The 16,289-nt window shown below is 35.3% G+C and overlaps 1 protein-coding gene across 1 annotated transcript in view; it reads left to right on the top strand.

Moving 5' to 3' along the window:
- The window catches only part of Prex2 (phosphatidylinositol-3,4,5-trisphosphate dependent Rac exchange factor 2), a 271,955-nt gene that overhangs the window by 236,791 nt on the left and 18,875 nt on the right, over window positions 1-16,289 (top strand). The gene's annotated exons all lie outside the window — the stretch shown is intronic.

Here is a 16,289-nt window from a genome sequence, read left to right as displayed (position 1 = left end):
ATTTTTTTTCTCCTCTGTTTTCCTTGGGTATTTGTCACAGCAATGAAAAGCTAACACAATTCCCTGAAATAATTCTTTACATACAGTACAAGTCAGCTGATCCAAGTCTCCTGTCCGTGCTCTCTTTAGCTGTTCATTTCCATTTAGGATCTCCATTGCTGTGGAATAGGGAAGAAGGATAGGAGTGATCTCTTTTTAATACCAGGGTTTTGCCTTTGAAGCAGTATAAACATGATTAAAAGGTGATTCAGCAAATAGAAAAATTTTCAGAATTTTCTATTTTGATCTACCTTTTTTTTCATTTTGCAGCCACTCACAGCTTCTCTATTAAATAATAACACATTTGAACATTGTTTTAGTAGTATAGTGTCTTAGACAGTTTGTGCTGCTATTACAAAACACCACAGACTGGGTAATTTTAAAGAATAGAAATTTATTTTTTACGTTTATGGAGGCTTGCAGTCCAGGATCATGGTCCCAGCAGGTTCAATATCTATCTGTTCAGGGCACCTGTCTCTGCTTCCAAGATGGCACTTTGAACATTGTATCTTCACATGGCAAGAGGTACAGAAGGGAAAAGAGGAGGAAGGCAACCTGCCTTTCTTTTCTTTCTTTTTATTTATTTTTTGTTTTATTTTGTTGTTGCAGGTTTTTGTTCTCTTATACTTGGGATTAAACCCAAGGATGCTTTACCACTGAGCTACTTCCCCAGCCCTTTTTTATTTTTGATTTTGAGACAAGGTCTTGCTAAGTTGCTTAGGGAATAACTAATTTGAGGCTAGCCTTGAACTTGTGATCCTTCTCCCTCAGTCTCCTGAGTTACTGGGATTACAATCATGTACCATTGTGTCTGGCTACCTTGCACTTATTTGATAAGAATGCTAATCATCTTGAGAACTCAACCCTCATGACTTAATCACCTCCTAAAGGTCCTACCTCTTAATATTATTACATTGATGATTGTCTCAATATGTGAATTTTAGAGGACAAAAACATTCAAACTGTGGTTTAATAATTTGTTTTATGCTCATAGCAATTATATATGTCCCAGATGTGCATAATGTAGACTCTGAATGTGTCCCCCTAACTTAATCCTTAAAACAATGGCATGTGAAGTGGGGCTGAGTAAGAGGTAATTAATCATTACCTCTCTGATAATTCATGTCATTATCATGGGAGTGGATTGGTAATCACAACTATGTGTTGTTAGTGAATTAGGGCCCTTCTTGCTCTCTGCTTTCATGCTTTCTTGCCCATCTGCTACTCATCCTAGGATGATGCAGCAAGAAGGCTCTCTCCTTAGACTTAGATGCAGGCCTCTCAACCTTAGACTTCTCAGCTTCAACTATAAGAATGAAATCTGTTCTTTATGAATTACCCAGTCTTAGTATTCTGTTACAGCAGCACAAAAGGAACTAAGCCTGACTTTCTTGTTATCTATTTGGCAACATGACATTTCATCTAGTGGAAATACTAAAATTTACTAAACACTAAGTTCTGTGATTTATCTTCTTTCCCCATTGCACTTAATTCCTGCAGTGAAGCAACATTCTATATGTTGCTGGTCAAATGCCAGTTTATTTTCTTAGTAAAAGAAAACAAAAAATATCCTCCAGTTCAAATTTAAAATCAAAGAATTGAAAGCTCTTGGGTTAATGTATTGTTGGTTGGGCTCCCCCAAAAGATAACTAGTTGGGTAGATAGATAGCTCTGGAGCACTTTCACACCTTACCTTGTCTTCAGAGGGTATTAGAATCCATTTGTGTATTTTTTTTTTGCTAGATGGAAAATTATATTTCTGTAGTGTTTTAATTAGTATTTATTTATCAGTAAATGAAAGCACTTGATTTTTTAAAAAATTTTCCTTGCTACAAAGACTTATGCTGTTCATATTGTGTATATCCTGCTTTATTAACAAAGTTACTTTTTGCCAAATTGAACCTTGTTAAGGTATAGAATCAAATCAGCACTCTGCTTTTCAAGTTCTTTTCTGTACCCATGCCAGTTATTCATGGCAGGCAATCAAAAAGCTTGCTACAGGGAATTTCTAAATTTCTCTTTTATTTCTTACTGCAGTATCCTTCCATTCAATGCAGCATTTTAATTTGTTTGGGTTCTTTATTCCCACCGTGCTTAATAGCCAACTGTTTTTTTTTTTGTTTGTTTGTTTGTTTGTTTTTTAACCAGTATATATCAGTATCCTGCAAATGTTACACAGCTCAAAGCCTGTGTCTTCCTGGGTAGAAAAACAAAGATATCATTTTTATTGTACACATTGGTTTCTGCGTCCTTAGCCAGACGGATCTAGTGAATAGAAATTTCCAAAGAAATACCCAAAAGAATACAGGATGTGTCAAAGAAATTTCTAGTGAGGGCAAGAAATCTGGGAACATAGTTTTTCTCTCTGAGGACTCATTCCAGAAAATTTTTGTTCTCATACTCTTTCTTTCTATTTTTAATGATGGGTTGTCAGTGGTATCTGAGCCTTGGTATGGCAGGTGGGTGATTTGAGTGCAGGTCTCATGTGGCCAACTAGCCTGTGATGTTTTTGAACCCAAACATTGGAGATCTGGATATATGAATTACCTTCATGTTTCTTGTGAGGTTTGATCCCTTCTAGGAAGCAAAGCTCTGCATTTTAACTAATATACCTTGAGTTCCATCATCTGAAGGGAGGTGGTTAGTGGCACCATCAGGAGGACCTCATTGTCTGTGGCTCATCAATACCCAGCTCCCATCACATGAAACTCTCCTGTGGATCGAGCCCCACATAGGTGTGATGAGAGAGTCTGTGGCAAGGCCAGCACGTCACTATTGTTAACATGCAATAATAGTGATCACCAGACAAGCTACTGCCTGTATAATCCAGTAGTTTTCTTTAATAAACTGCAGAAGTTAGCTTTAATGTATGTAAAATTTGAAGAATCAAATTAAAAGGATACATTTCCAAAATGTCCTTATTGGTTGGTAATTTGGAAATTGAGCATTACAGAGGGGGGTTGAATTCCCAGGGTCATCCTTCCTGCCCTTTGCCCACTTGGAGAAGCTTGTGTTACCCATCATTTAACCATAGTGCAGGACCCCAAAGTATGATTGTGAGCATTTGTTAAAGAATTGAAAGCCAGGAGGTAAAATATAAAAACAACTAAAAGGAATTTCTACTACCAATGTTGTACAACCACATTGTACTTCCAATGTGGTTCTTGGAGTAGTGTTTATTTAACATGAAGATCAATATGAACTCTTGGTTCATATAAGCATTTACAAAAATCGTATTCAGGCAATATGAATTAATAGTTTTAAAAACCACTTTGAAATTCTAAAGGACCCTTTCTTAGTAATATTTTATTCTGTCATTATCATGACATCTAAGGACAAATTGAAAAATAGTCCCACTTAGGTAATGGAGAGTGTCGTAAAAGTAGAGCATTCAAGGTAACCTGACTTAGGTAATCAGAGTCCCAATCAGGCAAACAGGGAAGCTGCATCTTTTCTACTGTGTGCAGATACGTTAAGAGGAGTAGGTTTACTCTGGGGATTTCCTTATGTAGGTTAGATTCTGTGTGGGGGCCAGAAAAATAATAAATTGCTTCCATAAGCAAATGAAGGTTTCAAATGTAGCCATTTATTTTTTGTGCAAAAATATTCTAAGAAATCCAGTAACAAGATTAGAGGAGATGCTGGAATTTTAAATCACTAGAAAGATGACTAACTAGAACCAAAGAAACATTCCTGCTAGGTCATGATTCAAGAATATTGTACATTATCAGTAAAAAGTAGTTCTAAAATTATGTTCTGATTTTTGGAATGAAGAAAATAAAGTACTGCAACATTGGGACTCTGAAAGACAAAATAGATCCAACTTATGATAGATAAGTAGCACTGTCTTTCATAAGTGTACGTCTAGTCTCATGACTTCTCACTAGAAGTAAATCCAGAATTCTGTGTTTTACTGAATTGTAAAATCAGCAAATAAATACAAAAATTTTATGCTAATTAAGACAACCAAATAAATACAACAGGGATTTTTTGGTTAGAATAATAGGGAGAAATCAAACTTTTTAAACATGATAGCAGATAGTTTTTTTACCCTAAAAAAATTGCCGTATTTTTCAAGGATTTCATTGTCTGACTGTCATATCTTTGCTTGATTGATGAATCTTGATAGATTAATATTGTAAGTTATTTAGAAAATTTTACTGTTTTCTTAAGTGTAATATAAACAAATTAATTAAGCAATATTTCTGAGAGTGACATATTATTGCAGGTCTCTAATTCTGACATCTAGGAATCTTGTGATGCTGGCCAAACAGGACTTACTTTCAGTACATATAAAACAAGAGTTTAAATGTTATTACTTTCCATCATTAAAATAGGAAAAGTCTAGGTAAACATATCATGATGTTAAGCATATTGTATAACTATAATATAACTAAGCATATCTCTATGACATTATTAGTTATATGTCACCTATATTTACCAAACCCAATTTTATTCTTTGAGAATATTAATAAAGTTTAAGTATTTATATTACTAAATTTGTAGTTAGCTATTTAACAGTGATAAATACAGAATCTAGTTTTTAAATGGCATGTTTCTTCAATATGTGTTATAAATAAACTGAAGTTATTGTTTTCCCTAAATGTGCAAAATGGATATTAAAAACAAAATAAAATTCCAGTCCCTCTTCTAGGTTATTATTCCTAAGGGCCTGAAAGCACCTCCATTACCCAGCCCAAAAGGTCAGCGGTCACCTCTCTGCTAGCCTTTACAAAGAAGTGAAGTCAAAGGAAACACACCTTAGTGTGCTTTGATAGAAAGGCACAGGGGCTGTGGAATGTTTTTGCCTTGCATTTGGTTTTTAAGCTTAGGTTTGAAGATATACGCGGAGAACTTTCAGAAGAATGTATTGAAAGTTGTAATAGAAAGTCCCATTATCTTTAATGAGAATTTCATGGCTAATTCCCTGTGCAGTGCTGAAAATGTGCCCCTTAAACTCGATTGCTTTTTTGCCTTAAGATAGATGGAGTGAGTGGAGTATTCAATTTAGCTCTGCTTCTGCCGCCAGGATCTCACTCCAGCTGTTACCCATCACTTTTGCATTCTGTTCAGTTCTTTTCCATGGGGCCTTTCTCTGCCTTCCATATCTCTCTCCCCTCCCCCTCTCTCTTTAAATATTTTTAAATACATATTAACCCCTTGCCTTTTGGCTCTCAAGACTATAAAACATGGGAACCCAGTACAGTCTTGGGAAGATTTCATTGGGACTGTTTGATAAGAGTCAAAGAATTCATAATGCTGATAGCATCAACAGATATCCAGAGATTGTTCCTATAAATTATACTGAAAATTTGCCTGAGTGATTACTGGGTTTTGGCTTATAGCTACTACTGTACAGTCATTCAAATTTTCTTAAAGGGAGAGTGTAAATATTTAATGTTTTATTGTGTGTATGTGTAAGATATGATAATTCATTGATGAAACAAATAGACTGCTCTTTTACACACACACACACACACACACACACACACACACATACACACACACAGTTTTTGTTTGCTTCGGAAAAGTGCTTCTCAGTTACCGGGGAACAAGAACATAAGCACTGGGTTTTTGAAATCCCTGTTGACTTGTGGCAATTTTCTCAAGCTTTTCATTTGTCACCAAGGCATTGCTAAGGCTGAATAAGGTGGGAGAGATCAATAGGTCAGCAGCTGGCCTTTCCATATTAATTTTGCAGGGTTCTGCCCGTGGAGAATGACAACAGCCATTTGGGGATTGATGAGTGCCTAATATACTGCATTAGCCCTCAGGTGTACATTTCTGCTCGGTGCAAGGTTATAAAGGGAGCAGGGAAAATATAACTGTGCACCATGAAAGCTTTGGTTTCTTCAGTCAGGTGCTTCATCCTAGTTGTCAATAGACTTTCCACAATGGCACTCTGTGCAACCCGTAGTTAAAAGTAATTAGAAGCTAGAATAAATGTGATCATTGCAGGATTGAACACCTTTGCACAGAACAGTGCATTTTGTATAGAAAAATGCAAATCTGTAGTGAAAAAGGAACACATTCTCCATTCATTTTTACTACTCGATCGCTTTACAATCGATATATTTAGTTAGCATGCATCAAAATACTTAGCATGCTGCAAATCTAGTTCCTTTTTAATCATGAACACATTTTAGAATGACACATTAATTTGAGCTGCCTGAATTTGACTCTGCCAAAACAATGCATTTAAAATACAAATGCTGGGATCAAGATTGTGATTGTTGAATTATGGATGTAGGGAACCAGGATTCTCTAAATGTATTCATCTACGTGATGCGAATTTTGTGTCCTGCAAAGAGCCCCGGATTTTGAATAAGAGAATGGTTTTTGAATCCTGCCATTTACTCCATGTTTATACAAGGAAGTTAGTGCCTCACCTGGTCTCTCAGAGATGTATGGGTGAAATGGGAATAAATGTTTTTTTCCACACAAAAATGGGATAAACATTCATTGAGCAGCGTGCATTGTATGTGGGTGCATCTCCTACAGGATTTAGCACTGGTGAGCACTCTGGTTGTTCAGTCTAAATATATGTTTTTGGCAGTGAACCCATCTTGTCATTGAAGAGTTAGAAATATGGAACACATCTAACTTTATTTTTTATTTTTGAGAACCTTGGGATTGAACCCAAAGCCTGGCACATGCCAGACTAGCACTCTACCACTGAGCTGCATTCCCCAGCCCACAAAAAGCATCTGCTTAAAATGAGTACATCATACTTACTAAAACAGAGGAAGCCCAGTAAGAATTATTACAAAATCACTCTTTAGGGTCACCATAGGATGAAAGGGAGGAAAATTAAAATACAAGAGTTTACTTTTCTGATTTATAAGAAATAGAATCCACAAAACCCCAGGCCCTGATATAGCTGTATTTAGAATCCTCCTTTGATAACTCATAGGAAATCATCAAAAAGCAGCAGAACAGCTCCTCTTGAATTCAAGGTTAGGACATTTTCTTTCCTAGGGTGAAAAACCAAGAGCATGTGTTAGAATAAAGACAGATATTTAGGACTTGAAAAGATTCAGGTGTTTTAGCATTTGTTTGTTCTTGTCTTTTTTTTTTTAATTTTTTATTGTTGGCTGTTCAAAACATTACATAGTTCTTGATATATCATATTTCACACTTTGATTCAAGTGGGTTATGAGCTCCCATTTTTAGCCCATATACAGATTGCAGAATCACATCAGTTACACATCCATTGATTTACATATTGCCATACTAGTGTCTGTTGTGTTCTGCTGCCTTTCCTATCCTCTACTATCCCCCCTCCCCTCCCCTCCCCTCCCCTCTTCTCTCTCTGCCCCCTCAACTGGCATTCATTTGTCCCCCTTGTATTATTTTTCCCTTTCCCCTCACTTCCTCTTGTATGTACTTTTGTATAACTCTGAGGGTCTCCTTCCATTTCCATGCAGTTTCCCTTCTCTCTCCCTTTCCCTCCCACCTCTCATCCCTGTTTAATGTTAATCTTCTTCTCATGCTCTTCGACCCTACTCTGTTCTTAGTTACTCTCCTTATATCAAAGAAGACATTTGGCATTTGTTTTTTAGGGATTGGCTAGCTTCACTTAAGGCATATACATATAATACCATTGGCACATATTAGGTAGGAATTCATGTAACCTTTTCAATATATTGAATGTTTACTGAGTCCCAGGAAGTATTGTAGGATGTAAGGCTGTGAGCAATACACAGACTAGTTCAGCCTGTTGGTGGTAGTGGTGGTATTAATAAAAAATCACTGACTTGTTGAGAATATACTGCATGCTACATACTCTGTGCTAAGTAGTGAACATGAGTTATTTCAATGTGATCCTGGAAACAGCATCTGAGGTATATACTATTATTAAACTCAATTTTGTAGAGGAGAAAACATTATTGAAGAGTTTGAGTAACTTGCTCAGGGTCAGCTGTTAGCAATCCCAGTATCCTACACAGGATATTTCCTTCAGGAGGTTATACCAGCAGAAGCAAGAGATTGGTATGTGCAGCGCAGTTAAAGAGATTTGAGGGACTGTAACAATGTGAAATCAGTAAGTCTGAAGTGTACTGAAATAGATCCATTTACACACAGGACCACACACATTAATCTCTTGTAATGGACGAGTTTAATTCAGTAACTTGGGCATTTATAAAATTCCTTACTCAAGAGGTGAAACATAAATGGGTTATCAAAAAATGCTAGACAAAGCAATGGAAAGCAATCATTTTAATCCTGACCACACCCATTCTGGGAATGTTTTATAAAAATAGAAAGGCTGAGGTCACTTAAAATCCCTGTGCAGTGCACCTTTAATGAATTAAATAATTTCTGTGTCTCATTTCTCTTTTTTTTCTCAAGGCCAATGAATCTCTAACACATCTATTTCATACAGATGCTTTTTTTTAGCTGAATAAAAAATAAAATGGGACCACAGAAATAGCTAAATGCATTTAGAAACTGAGAAGAATCATTTAAATTTTTCCAATAGGTAGAAATGTATGTTTGGCTTGAAAAAAAAATCACTGGAACTAATCTGCCTTATACTTCCCAGGACAGAAGTTCAGATGGTGTCCTGGGATGAGTAAAATCAATCGTGATTCCCTTGCCTCTGTCATGAGAAGCATCTGTGTTTCAAAGAGTGGTGTCTAAGAGCAGGGAGAGCTGTGGACATCCAGCTTATTACACCCCCATCCTTTTCCTGATGTTGAAATAGGTAGTCATCATTCTTCTCCAAAATTTGAATGCTGCTCAGGTAGCATCAACTGAGTAAAGTATCACAGAGAACCACAGTTGATTAGATTCCTAATAACTTGTTCACAATACTCACTTGAACAAAGATAATTAAAGGACTTTTAATTAAAGGAGAAATAAAGAAGATTCTCAGAGTGGGGGGAAACAATTTCATGTTCTAAAGTCTGGATCTATAAGATTCTAAATATAAAACTAATAGCTATATAAAGACATAATTCATGTGAAGGATATTATCAAAATGATGAGTTTCTCAGGCTGTCCTTCTACATAGGCTCTGCAGGGTGTGCCCTAAGGGAATATTCTCCCTCTCATTTCTGTCACTGAAAAGCAGCACTCTAGTTCTAAAGGGTGGTGGAAATGAGGCAGCACATGTGAAAGTACAGAGCCCAAACTCCAAATCAGCTTGTGAGTAATGAGGGAATCTTACATCAGGGCAGAACTCACTGATTGCAAATGTTTATTTATATTGCCAAGTACAAAATCAAATTAACCTATTTATTGGTGCAAGGGGTGAATTTGGGTTTCTTGATTAACCAGTTTTTCTCGATTGTTAGGGGCCCTTTGTGTCTAGTGCATTTCCGTAGTCAGAACTACATGATCCCTTCAACTCAGAAAACCCTTACATGTGCCTTTTAGACTTTGAATATGTGTAGTTTATCAAATATCATATTTTTTATTATTAATAATTATTTTCGGCACTGGGGATTGAACCCAGGGCCCCCAAATGCCATGTTTTTCTAACAGTAGGTTAGTCTGCTAATACTAAATAGATGCCAAAAATATCACATTTATCCAAGTGATTCAATTACATCATTAATGCTCAAAATAGTTAAATTGCTGCTCAGGTAATTTTTGAATTATCAATACATATCTGTAAACACAGTGATTGCAATAGACTTTTTTTAAAGAATAATTTTTAGTGGCAGCCAAGTATGTAACCTTATTGAGACAAACAATTGAAATTTCAAACTAATGTTCAGTCCCACTGTAGATTTTCTGAACGTGGGGAAATAAATAAACAAAGCAATTTTTATTGAAGGTTGCATTTTCTACCTTTAGTTACTTCAGAAAGTTTTTTTTTCACCTCAACATCTGTATAATATCAGTTTATGACAAATTGTGGCTACAAATTTAGAGATCATCATCACTCAAGTTTTTCATGTTTTAATGCGCCAGGTTATAACAAGAACCAGAATAACCCTCCTCCACTAGTAATAAAATCCTTTGTGATTGCCCCCAAGAGATAGCACTGTGATGATTAGCTACCAAGTAAAGCATCACAGGTCCTGCAAATAAATCCACTGGAGGAAAACAAAATTCAAAGCCATTACCCTCACATTGTTCTGGTTCCTGTCAGTTTTGATGTGAGTTCTGCATCACCCTTTGGCCCAAAAGAGGTACTGCATCTCCCCAAGTGTACTGTTTAATGCATTTCAACCCTTGGGATATTGCAATTTGGATCAACATCACATGAGTCAGTAGACCTCTGGAGGTCTCAGAATATAGTCAGAATTGTAATGATATTTTGGTATGTGATCATGGTAAATCACAAGTATGTAGAAGGTCCTTACTTTTTGAGAATATTACAAAAATGTCATGAATTTTCATAAGAGGGAAGATTAACATATATAAAAAGTTGCTTCAAGTAAGATGTGAAGTCTTACAAATTGAACAAATATAGTATAGTAGGTATGCATTAGTAAATGGTTGTAGGAGAATACTTTGCTTGTAAGCCAATTTAGGAAACTAAGGTTTGTCTCACTAGTGAGGCTTAGTTGAGGAGAGACAGGAGTGGGAGAGTGTACCTTCATCATTTTTACCCCTCACATCTGGTAAACAGGAGACAATTTCACATGCTTTTCCTGACCCTTTCCTCTGCATCTACAGTTGGGCATATAAAGTTTAGACCTGATGTCTAACATCAATTGAGATAAACTCATGAACAAAAAAGTCACAAATAATTTCATCAGTTCTATCAGCAAGTACCAGATTATGGTTGGGTGAACTCTAACTGAATGTCAGTTTATAGAAAAGATGTTAGTGGCAGTTTGTCATTAGTTTTATGAAATCATCATAATCCTATCATAATTTACTTCAAGTTGCCTTTAATGAGCACCTTTTTTTTTAAAATAAAGAGTATAAACTTTTTAAAAATAGTTAAATATGATGAGACTTGTGAAAATGGAATTTACAAAAGCTCATGTTCCTCAGATTTTCAAAATAATGCCCATAATGAGGAGGCTTATGTTATATCATTTAGTAGCAAAGAGAGATAGAAATGGACTCACTATAGGTAGTGCTGAGTGACCACACACAGCGCTACATGTCTTCCTCACAGACTTTATAAAGATAGTGCGCCTGTTTTCTTCTTATAGATGAGGAATGGAAATTGAGAGAGTAGAATTAATTGTCCAGGACCCCACAAGATTTTCCCAACCTCCCAGGGCCTCTGAATGTGAGACTCCTATTGCCAACTGCCATTCTATATTTGGGAAGACACTACAAGATATTTTGAAAGTAGTGAAAGACAAATAAAATTGGACAAACGTTCCAGATTGGAGCAAGTTTTCTGTAATGGTGCCAAGATATAGGCTACAAACAGAAGTTATGGGTTGGTTGGAGTAAGCATGCTATCCAGGGATTTGGGGTGGAGGATGGTTGGTCAGTTGGTAGGAAACCTTAAGCATCAGAATGAAGAGCTTTGATTTTGCAAATGTTGCCATTGGATAGCAATTGAAGATGTCTGGAATTCGGTATTGACATGATGTTAAGGTTAGACACTGAATCAGTCTGAAAATTTGCTTAACAAGTTGTTTTTTTATATCCCATAATGTGAATATTGCAATTCTTTCCATGTCAACCAAAGAAGTAAATAAGAAGCCCACTTATGCTAAACTCTGACCCCCAAGACCTGCATGTTTGGGCCTAGGCTGTTTCCCTAACCTCATTGCCTTTGTCTTTGTATGTTCACTAGTGTATAGAGAGCATCATGCTTATTTATGAGGAGACCAAATAGGTATTAACCTTAGAGCTTTGCATTTATTCTTCTTGAATTCGTTTTCCCCAAAACAGCACCTCCCTCTGCCGTCCCACACTCTATTAGTGCCATTTTACTTTATAGTCTATCGTCTGCTATAAAATTATTTTCTGGATAAATTATTCCCATCTGATACTGTTGGCTTCTTTGTTTTCTTTTGTCTTACTAAAGTTTGATTACCAAAAGGAATGGAACTTGACTTTGTTCATTGTTATACCGCAGACTCACTGGAATAATGGAGATGTTGGGGGTCTAAAATTAAGTGTCCTCTTTAAGAAAAAGAATAGAAAGTTATCAAACAGAGTAGAAATGAAAATTAATATTTACTCAGAATGCTAGAAAAAAACTGCACTGTAAAGTTTAAATATAAGCATTGTAAGTATAATCATTACAAAATCTAGAAAAATAATATTTTATTATTTTATTGCCTGACCCACTCCTATCCTTTTTCCTCCCACAATTTTTAGTAACATTGTTTCTGATTGACTCTCATAACCATTTTGTCCTATAATTTTCTATGAAGAGAATAGAAAATTATTCTTTTTACTAGCATGGATGATTGAATTTAAATTACTGAGAATTTAGAAAGCCTTTCAACATCAAAATGCATTATTGCTAATGTCTTGTAAATTTTAAATTATGGTGAAATACAAAAATAAAAATCTGGTGCTGGGTTGTAGCTCAGTGGCAGAGCTCTGGCCTAGTATGTGTGAGACACTGCGTTCGATCCTTGGCACTGCATAAAAATCAACAAATAAAATAAAGGCATGCTATCCATATGCAACTACAAAAAAAATTTTTTAAAAGAAAAATCTCTGAAGTTCTTTAGCATTTGAGCCATAATGTTTGAAAGATTATTGCAGAGAATAGTTTCTGGCTTTATGCATTTCCAACCTGCTTCTTCTCCACCACACATACTTCGTAGTCCTGGGGGCCCTAGTACATAGGCAAAACCTCTGACCCTATATTTCTCTTTTAAATGGGATGACTTTGTGTAGTGAGCAGTGGGAGTGTTTTGGAAGCCATTCCTACACCAGGACGCAATAACCTAACTATAAACAGAAGTAACTATAAATCACATAAATAAGCCCCAATAAACCTATCCTCAGTGCATCCCTAACTCAACTTCTCTTAGCTCAGTTCCAGAAATAACCAAGAGCCATTTAAACACTACACATCAGGACAGAAAGATGCTAGGATGCAAAGAAGACAGCAATTATAACCTTGCAGTTAAATCATTTTGCTTTTGCAAATTTCGCATGTGACTGAGAGTATACTTCAAGGCCCCTACAAGAACTTTGAAAAAAGATCTGTGCAAGTAAGGGGCTCTAAAAACCAAGCATTTTTAGCTTTGCTGTGAATTCACTTCTGCCAGCACCTAATGGTATTTGTAGGTACAAAGTAGGCCCAAGGGGGAGAAAATATATATATAAAATATATATTAAATGTGTGTGTATATGTTATGTTTTATCAGGAAAGTAAATACACAAAATATATATACACACAGACATAAATTTTATATATATATATATATATATATATATATATATATATAAATTGTTAAATGAATAAGAAAGTACTTCTTTGTTGTTCTTTCATAGAATTGCTGAATTGAGGTGTCTTACATTTAATTGGACCCATTAACTCTAGGTTTCATCTATCATTGAACTATGTTAACTCTGAGTGATTTGGGCTCTATTCTCAATATGAAATATGTCAAGAAAATATATTTATGAGAAGCACAGATACATTGACTCTTTTCTTTTCCTTTCTGTGGGGAAATGAACAATTTCTGTGCAATTTTATCATTCCATCAAGTGCGCTTCCTCACAAGTGCAGGGCAGAGCCAGTACTTAGAATGTCTTATTACGGACATTATGGGAAAACTTTTCTCAGTGAATATGTATGTCTTTTTAGGAAGAATAAATGCTAGTCTGTGACATTTATTCTATTATTTTTGCAACGTCTAGGAAAGGAGTTGTCCAAAAATTTTTACTGACATAGCAGCTAGAGGGAGCTGAAAGTTTTGAAGGTCCATGTTTTCCAGATGATATAAAAATATAACTTTACTTGAATTTTAATTTAACTGTCTAATATGAAACTAGGGATAATAATAGAAAGGAAATTGACTATTCAGGTAACAAACTTCGTATTGAATGGGATTTGCTTAGAGTTCCTGGCCTTAATAATGTTCCTTTCACACTCTTGCCCAAGGTTACTAGATCAGACTCTGGTAATTTAAAGAACCTATAAAATCAAATGATGCCTTATAAAACCAGACTCTTGAGTATACATTTCAGTGCCATTGAAAAGCCATGTGCCATTTTCTGGATCTAGAGGCTTTTAGAGAACACCAGAATCAAAATATGTCTTGCAAATGCCGATTTTTTTTCTTCTTCTAGGCATTCAGATGGATACAGTTGAAAGAAGGTAAAAGGTTATGGGGCAAATAATGATCTATTGACAGCAAAGTTGTGGATTACTGCTAGGCTTTTATTTGTGTGCTTAATTTAAGATGATAGAATATTTGTGATGCTGTGAGTGGAAATACTAGGCAATCCTGAATCAAATACAGAAAATATTTCCAACATTTACATCTTTGTCACTTTCACATATTTTTAAAAACTTCAAGACAATCTTGGGACCTAATTGGATATACACAGTATTTAATATGAAAGGACAAATGTAGGTGCAGCTATTCATTTTGGATATTTTGGAAGGAAAATATATGTATCCATTTGATGGTGGATTTTTTCTGGGAGGTGATGTGCTTTGGTTCTAAAGCAGTGACACTTTGAGGTACCCTGTCAAGGACCATGTTACTGGCCATATTGATTTTCTGATCGTAGTAAAATCTTTTTAGTCTCTGGCAGATAATTTGCTGCTGTACTGCTGTTTACTGCAGCTTGAGGAAGGGAGGAATAGGTCAGTTTGAAAGGATTAAGAAAATGGATAAAAAATTATAGGCTGCCTGTTAAAATACCCTCATAGTGTGTAAGTGTTTGTCATAAGTAGAGTAGGGGGAGTCATGTTTTTCCAGGAAAGCACAGACATGTTTCAGTATGATTAGAAAAAGGTAAAGATTTTTTTTCCTTAGTGTCATTCAGCTGGTGTAATGAGCATTATTGATTAAAATGTTAGGATCAATAAAGATTTAAAGTTGAAGTAGAGGAGACCTTACAGAGGAGAAAAAGGTTACGGTCTGTTGAGTAGACAGGCAATTAAATGCTTTGTAGAAAATTGATTTCTTAAACTTGAACTGTCAGTTACTCTGCTTGGCCTTCATCGGCATGGATTCTTCTGCAGAATGTGCACAGAAAACAACATGCATTCCTATAAGACTCATACACTAAATATTCGTGAACATCGTGTACAACAAGAAGTTCATTATTTAAGGTTTTCCAAAGAATTCTCCGTAATGGTAATGAGGAATGATGCCCTTCAAGTCATTGAGCAATCAATAAACTTAACATTGTTTCTTCATATATATATATATTTTTTTTTCATATTTTGTCAGATTCTAGTATTTAAACAGTAATGTTTTAAATCCCTCTTTTTCTCAACTCATCAGTATCAAAATCTACCAAATGTATTGGACTTTTTGTGTTACAGCCTCATAACCAAGGATCAGGAGTTAGATATTCCTCACTCAGAAGCAATTTCACTGCTATTTGTTGCTTATTACTGTTATTTATAGAAGAAAATACTGGACTGATCTGGAAAAATACATGAGTAGGACACCAAACCATACAAGGGTCAGTGCCAGAGTGGAGAAAAGACTGTAATCAAACTATCAACAAGTCAAGAAAGGAAGTAAAATCCACTAATACAAATTTTAGGAAAAACATCTCAAAGAGCATTTTTTTTTTTTGAAAGTGTGTGCAAAAATATCCGTAAACAATCCAGAGGCCAGTATCTGAAAATACTAACAACTAAATTCTGGGCTTTAATGGGTGCTGTGGAGAAAAGGTGGAAAGCTATAAAAGAAAGCTTAAGTGGAAAGAAAAGAACAAAGACTGACCAGTCCCCTCACTTCTGGTTAGGACACATTTCTCAGGGCTATTCTTGCATTATATTTCCATATAACTAATTTAAATTTCTTTTAAAACTTTTACAAATAATGTTTTAGATTGGGTCCAAAAAACAATTTTTTAAAATCAAAACTTGACCTTAGTGAAACAGTGAATTTCACTGCTTATTTTTCTAAGATATTTGTGCATGTGTTAAAATGCAGTAAGTATCAATATGTAGACATGAATGATAAACATTACAAATTCATTTCTTCTAAGTTGCATAAAATATCAATAAAAATAATAGTTAATTATAAAAGTTATTTAATTTCCTTTGGAGGAGCTCTTTTTACAAACAACTCATTATAGGTTCGTTTCAATTTTAAATTCTTAATTGTGACTCTATAACCTTTTTTCAGGTAATCTGGATAGAGAAATCAGTGGTTCATTGTCTAGCA

This window comes from Marmota marmota, unplaced genomic scaffold, assembly GCF_001458135.2.
Source record: "Marmota marmota marmota unplaced genomic scaffold, marMar, whole genome shotgun sequence".
Lineage (NCBI taxonomy): Eukaryota > Metazoa > Chordata > Mammalia > Rodentia > Sciuridae > Marmota > Marmota marmota.
Note: the sequence above shows the minus strand (reverse complement) of the source record. Positions and strands in the feature narration are given on the sequence as shown.